The sequence below is a fragment of the Nematolebias whitei genome, chromosome 11 (assembly GCF_014905685.2).
Source record: "Nematolebias whitei isolate Nwh7 chromosome 11, NemWhi1, whole genome shotgun sequence".
NCBI classification, from domain to species: domain Eukaryota; kingdom Metazoa; phylum Chordata; class Actinopteri; order Cyprinodontiformes; family Rivulidae; genus Nematolebias; species Nematolebias whitei.
Window position 1 is genome coordinate 44699435 of NC_056508.1, and position 7608 is coordinate 44707042.

The following is a 7608-nucleotide window of genomic DNA, read 5'->3' on the forward strand; positions in this document are numbered from 1 at the left end:
AAGGAGCGCGCTCGGCCCCGCCTGGAGGAGGACTTCCTGACCCGGAAACCAGGAGCAGGTTTCAACCCCACCCCGAAGGTTACCTGCAGAAATACCACAGGTGTCGAGTTTAACCCCGCCCCTTTTCCTCCCACAACACGGGGGGGGGGGGGGGGGGGGGGGTCTTAGTCATGCTGGACTTGAACTTGTTTTCAAAGTCGCAAACACAAACAGATCATTTTGATTATTTTTCATGGATTTTCCACATAAAATAAAGAGTCCCGTAACAAAGACGATTGTTTTATTTCTCCAAAGATTAAAATCACTCTTCTGCAAAGGATGGACTCTTACATGAAAAGGTTTTCCTGGATTATATGGTGCAGTTATGAGTAGCTTTCCAGATTTACTGACATGTTGATATATTGTATTGATATATTGCAACATATTATAGGGAGTGGTGGTGCAGAGGCTAGAGGAGGTGGGCCTGTGATCAGAAGGTCGCTGGATCGACTCCCCGAACCGACAACATCGAAATGTGGGTGAAAAAGGTGAAACACCCACACCTGCCCCATGACCCCCGAGCAAGGCCTCCAACCCCCACCATCCACCACCAAACAGGCCCCTCCTGAAAGTGAGTCCTTGTGACTCCATGAGACGACCTGATAAAGTAAATGCAGGTAAATCATTTGGCTTGAGACACGTGACTGACGGGGGCTGTGACCTGCAGCCCCGGGGGCCACACATGGCTCTGTTCTCCTCCAGTGGCTCTAGAGAGCTTTGTCCTAAAATAAAGGTATCAATAAGTCAATCTAGAATACTAAAATCTCATTTTATGAGATGTCCTGTCCAATTTTTGTTGCAATATGTGACTAAAACGTCCGTGACAGAATAATGTTAAAGGAGCAAAACGTACAGATCAACCAAAAGTTGCTTAGCGTGTCAGCTGCTTCAACAATCCAACTTTTTTATATGAATATTCAAAAATGAACCTTTTTTTTTTTTTAATGTTTGAATCAGGTTGTTGAGGGGAAGAAACAAAGTGCAGCTCTGCACACAGACTCAGAAATAAGATGCTGAGGAGAAAAACATCAAGTAGCACCGCTGACACTGGGTGTTTTTGATTAAAACTTAAAAGTTAAAGGAAATGACGGTCCTTGCCTTCATTAACCAAAATAATTAAGATATGAATAAATGTTTGTGATTTACTGAAATAAGTTTTATGTTCAGTCAACGTGGGAGCAGATTGAAAAATCACTTATGAAGGCCTGACTCATTTAAATTTTAAATTCTAAGTGGGTACAAAGATGGTCCCTACTTTGTGATAACATGGAAAATACTAATAAATGTCATCAGTTGACTTTATTTATTTACTTATTTATTTATGTTGTCAAAATGTTACTAACTATTTTTTTTTTAAAGTGTTTTCTTGCATTTATAAAACAACAAACTGAGTGTATTTTAATTCGTAAGTTGGTTTTGTGGCTCTGGACACATTTTCTTATATAAAATGAGACAACTTGCTCTTTAGATTGTAAAAATTGCAGAAAATGAGTGTAGGTAAAGAAGTAATGTCTGGAAAATTAATGTTTACTGGTTTTCAGTCACTTCTGCTCTTTTCGTATGTAAACAAGCGTACCATATTTTTCGGCCTACAAGTCGCAGTTTTTTCCATAATTTACATGCCCTGCGACTTATAGGCCGAAGCAACAGATTTATGGATTTTTCCCCATATTTATAAACCAATTTCTGGCTGAGATGTGACCGTTTTCATTCATTCTGTCTGGGGGAAGAAAAAAAACAGTACCATTTTCAGCCACTAGATGGCAGCAGAGTAGATGTAGAGTATGGCATGCCGTTGTATCATGCAATAGGTAAAATTGGCTATAATGACAAATTCAAAAAAGTTCAAGACAAAAACAACTGGATTTTATTTATTATACTTTATTGTTTGTTTTTTTTCCTTGAACTTTTTTGATTTTGCCATGTCCTGGATGACTGAAAATCTGGAGCAGCTATTAATGACTCAATTGGTCTGCCATAAATCCCAACCTTTGTTCCACTCACTGCTTGGAGCATGTTAAACCAACTGCACCGCCCCGGTGAAATGCAGCTAATTTGACCATTAAGTGCATCTATTAAGTAAAAGTTCAACTGAGACACACCTTTACTATAATTTTGAGCAAACAAATATTTGTTTAGGTGCTTTTCTTGTTAAAATTCAAAGAAACGAGCAGTGTTTCTCCTTCCTGATTTCCTCCCTCTGCACGCTCCCGGAGCACCGAGGCAGCGTAACTATTTTTGAAATTCAGCTGATTTGACCATTAAAGTGTATTTATTACGAAAAAGTTAAACTGGTGCACCTTTGCTATAATTTTGAGCAAACAAATAATTGTTTTTAGGTGTTTATCTTGTTAAATTTGCACGGCGACTCATTGCATGCACGCATTTACATTCGCGTATCGGCTTTTGAAATGCAGCTGATTTGACCGTCAAAGTGCATTTATTAAACAAACGCTAGACTGAGACACACATTTTATAATTTCAAGCAAACAAACAATTGTTTTTAAGTGTTAATCTTGTTAAATTCTTGTTAAAGTCCTCCCGCCATTTTGCAGCCCATCGCTTTTTGTCACATCGACCCACATTTCCGGGTTGTCAGCGGTGACGCATAATAGATGCGACGTTTACGGCGAAGTGACATACTTATGGATTTTTCCACTTTTTTAGACATTTTTGGACTGATGCGACGTATAGGGCGGTTGCAACTTGTACGGCGGAAAATACGGTATGTGGTAGTTGGTCCGGTCAGAAATTTTTCTTACATTTTTTTTTATTTAAGGACACATTGATATGAAAACAATACTTTGTGGATTTTGTTTCTTAATTTGATTGTTTTCCTTCAGGCTTTGTGACCTGAAATCTCACAGCAGATATCCTCTAACATTAAAAACTCTTAGACCAAAGCAGTGAGCCTGTATTTTAAAATCTGCATCGTTAAAGCATTATATTTCATCTTTTCTATCCGTCGTGCTTCTGTTAAGATGAAAAATGTTTTTTTGGGGGAAAACAACCTTTTATCTGAGATGTTCCACAATCTTTGAGTGTTTCTTTGTCCCATAATAGACCATGTCATTCTGCGTTTTGCCATGAGAAGAGGTTAATTATGTTGTTCTTCATTTTTTCTAATATTTACCCAGGTCTACAAACTCAAAAAGCATGGCTTCTTTTTGAAATTATGCAGTCATAGCAACTGATGCACATACCGCTCTTAAACTCTGTGAATATAGTTTTAAATCCTCCATAAAAGACACCGAGGAGGCAGCTAAAAAATCCTTCATTACAACATTTTCTCCTGTCGTATTAATTTTTTATGTAAAGATTTAATTAGATTTTTTTAATATTAAATAATCTGATGTTAATTAAATAGATTTTATTGTGAAATTGTTTGTGGTTCTGATGATTTCTGCCATGCAGACGTTAAAATGTTATTAGGAGGCCTTCATAAAGACGTGTTAATTATAGCGTCCTTGAAAAACTTTTAATTTTTTGGAAGTTTTAAACTTGATTACTTATGTGAAAGTGCACATGCTGCGATGACTGCCTGAACCTGACAGTACAGTATGGTAAAGGTGAACGTAAAGTTGATGACACACCATTTAAACCGTGGCTTTCTTTATGTTGGACGGAAGAGACGATTTGTACGGCAGAAATGATCAAGAGACGATGACGGCCTCCATCAGCGAGCTCATTATGTGGTGCCAGCCAAGTCAACTGATACCCAGCGGCCCCACCCAGCTGTGCGGCAGCCTCCTGCACAAAAGGTTTATTTGTGTCAGATGTCTGCAAGGTTTTGTCCTCGATCTGCAGGTGAACTTTCTGTTTTGAAGAAAAGAAGGTTTTTAAAAATATAAACGGAGAAATTACCTTTTCTGCAAAAATACAGTGTGAATGGCTTCACTGAACAGCTGGAACTAAATGTTAAAACAAAAAAAAAGCAAAACAGTAGCTAAAATAAGCACAGCACTGGTTTAGAAGTAATCAATTAGCTAAAAGGAGCAAAATGCTAGCTAAAACAAAATTAACAAGAAGTTATCTTGTCTAAAGAGTCGTTAGGCAAAAGAAACAAAATGAATTGAAACCATTAAGAGGTTGGCTTGAAGTATCAACAAGTTAGATAGACGTTAAAAGTAGCAAAATGGTAGCTAAAAGCTAAATGCAGCTTATGAAAACAAAAATAGAGCCAATGTGCTGAAGCACATTTCAAAGAGATCAATGTTTCTGTAGGAAATTATGAGATCTCAGTGTGTTTCTATGGTGGAAACATTTGCAGATAAAGTTAAATACCCATCCACTAAATGAGTTGAAAGTTTAAAAAAAAAAATATCCAAAATGTGACGGCAAAAAAAAAACGTGCAGAAAAAATAGTGTGAAAACTGAATCAGGATTGACATAATTAAAGTATTAAAACTTATTATAGGCTTTATTATAAAACGTATAATTTAGAAAAGCACTGATCCTGGGTTGGACCAAATTAAACCGGGACAAAATAACGGGACAGCGGGGCAGTAAAGTGCTGTACAGAGAACACGTTGTGCAACGAGGGGCCTGGAGATGGATGATAACCATCATCCTCAACAGCTACGTGCATTCTCCCATGAACCTAAAAGCAAAACATGGAAAACAAATGTGCAGAAGTGCACAGGTGACTGAGAAGTCCTGCATACCAAAGAGCTGAGATCAGTACAGAATTCCAAATATAATTTCTAAAAAAAAAAAAAAACACAAAATCTAAAAGCTGAACATTCTCTGTATGTTGTCTGACAGCTGGAAGGTTCCTGGTTTAAATCCAGGCCTTGCTTTGACGAGCTTAGACATCTTTCTCTAAGTATGATTGTCATCTGGTCCAAAAAGATGCCTTGCCCCTGCTTGGTTGTTCACTTCCTGTGATTTTGTGTTGAGCCCGCGGTGGTGCAGCGACCTGCTCAGGGTGCACCACGCTGCTTGACAGATGGACTAAGGTCCGAGTTAATCCCAGAACAACACACGCCTGTGACTCTCAACAAGACATAACTGGCAGGACGAATGCAGAGCTGTTTAGTTTTAATAGGAAACATGGCAGTATACTTCACCTGATGGTTCCACACCCAGAAAGTTAAAATTATGATAAAAACATGATTTTTATCATAATTTTCTCATTGCACATCTGTTTTGGTGTACTCCCCCGTCATTTTGTTTATTACCAGTAACCTGCTCAAATTATAGCAGAGAGCAGCTCTGAAGTAACTTTAACGCCACCAAAGTTCAACTTTATTTGGAAGACCTAAAAAAAACGTATCCGCTGTTTTGTAAATTTTATTTTTTTAAGTGATATATTTTTGAACAGCATTTTTTTGGCTGAAATCTTTGATGACGTTTTTTTTTTTTTTTTAGTCTGGAAGCAAAGAAGAGAACAAGAAAAACATTTTACCAATTATGACATTTTATTCCTTTGCTAAATAAACATAACCTTAAGCAATTTATTCTTATTTGGTAAGGTCCACCCCCCACCCCTTGAAGTTGACCAAACCTTAATGGGACAGTCCCCTCTAGTGGTGGGTCTGGTTACACTGACTCCTCTCTGGACTGATCATGTATGTGTATTTTTGCTAACACAGTCCTCGTGAGAGAACCTTAAAAAACTGAATTCTATGTGCTGTGGTTGATTAGATACGGCAGCCATCTTGGATGGTAAAAGAGCAGACAAACACAGACACGAGCACAAACATCATCCCCCCTGTCTTCAGCATCAGGCGAAGATAAAGAAGCTGATCAGAAGCTGTAAGTTCTCTGTGAACTTTGTGCACTCTGCAGTAACTTTACGGGGAAATACTTGTGCCTCAAGCTTTAATGTGCATTTGTGGAGTTTGTTATAGTGCCACTCAGTGCACTCGTCTTAGTTTATTTTATTTTTTTGTTCCTTTTTGTCCACTTCAAATCCCTGGTTAAAAAAAAAATAGTGTTTGACTAACTGGAAGAAGTCAAGCTTGGAGAAATATGAGTCATCGTGTGAGAGTCATCTCTGAAGTGGTTGGTTGTGGACTGCAGGTTACCGGTACATTATGGATGAACAAGAAGCTTTGGCAGTTTTGAAGCCATCTGTCGGATCTGTGCGATTTATTTGTCCATTTGCACATTGTGGCCATATTCCCTTCTTTCTCTCGTAATTCAAGTGCATTCCTAGAGTTCCTACAAAAAATGATACTTGTTAATAATAAGGAATTGTGATCAATGAAAGTAAAAAAAAAAAAAAAGTTTACTTTTGGGTTAATATTATCTAGAGCAGTGGTTATCAAACTGGGGTCCCCGGACCCCCCGGGGATCCACGATCCAGTGCTTGGGGGTTCACAAATTAAAAAAAAAATAAAATCCATCCATCCATCCATTATCTTTACTCGCTTCTTCCATTTTGGGTCACGGGGGTCGCCGGTGCCCATGTCCAGCAATCACTGTGCGAGGGGCGGGGTACACCCTGGACAGGTCTCCAGTCCATCACAGGGACACATAGAGACAAACAAGAAAAACAACCATTCACTCTCTCACTCACACCTAGGGACAATTTAGAGTCACCAATCAGCCTAACATGCATGTTTTTGGTCTGTGGGAGGAAACCCACACATGCACGGAGAGAACATGCAAACTCCACCCAGAAAGGCACCTGGACCGGGGTTTGAACCAAGGACCTGCTCGCTGAGAGGCAGCAGCTCTACCAGTTGCGCCACCGTGCTGCCCAGATATTTATTTATTTATTATTTTATTAATTTTTTTGCAAACACGTAGATCAGGGCTGTTCGACTAGCAGCCCGCAGGCCCGGCCCACAGGTGATTTTAATCTGATCCACTTCATTATTTATTTATTTGTTTTTTTTTATCTACTTATTTTTTGGTTCTGGGTTTTGGGTTCTGGTTATTGCATTTATGATTCAATGCAATAAAATAAACAAATTTAAAAGGCAACAGATCATTTTAAACTTTGGTTTATTGATATAACAATTTTAGTCGCTGGATCCACAGACCCATTTATATGCAAGTCTGCACACCAGATATTTATCACCTGCTATCAGAGGTGCAATAATGTTGTCGCTTGTTAGCGCTGTGTTTGTGCTGTTAGTAAAATATCTCATCAACCAAAGAAACAGACTTTAATGAAACTCGCAGAAAGTAAATAATGGATGAACATCTTCAACTAATTAACTCCTGAAGTAGTATGATAGTTGACAATCAAAGACTTTGCTAACAGATCATGCACAACCATGCAAGGAATTGATACACTGCACCAGCGTGTGCACAGTTATTTTCACGGTTTGACCTAAAAGACTCCGTTACTTTTCAACATAAGATAATCTTAGTCTAAAACTCAGGCATGAAAAGTGGCAGGTGATATGCATTCATTTAAGGAATGCATATCACCTGCCACTTGTTTCCTAGTAAAACTGAACAGCTCTGCATTCGTCCTCTCTACCAGATATGTCTTGCTGAGGGACACCGGGGGGGGGGGGGGGGGGGGGTGGGAAGAGCGGCGTGTAGGGAACAGAACACTGGTTTTTCGGGCGCCTTGACAACCGCGAACTGGGGACGTGGTTCTATTTTGAC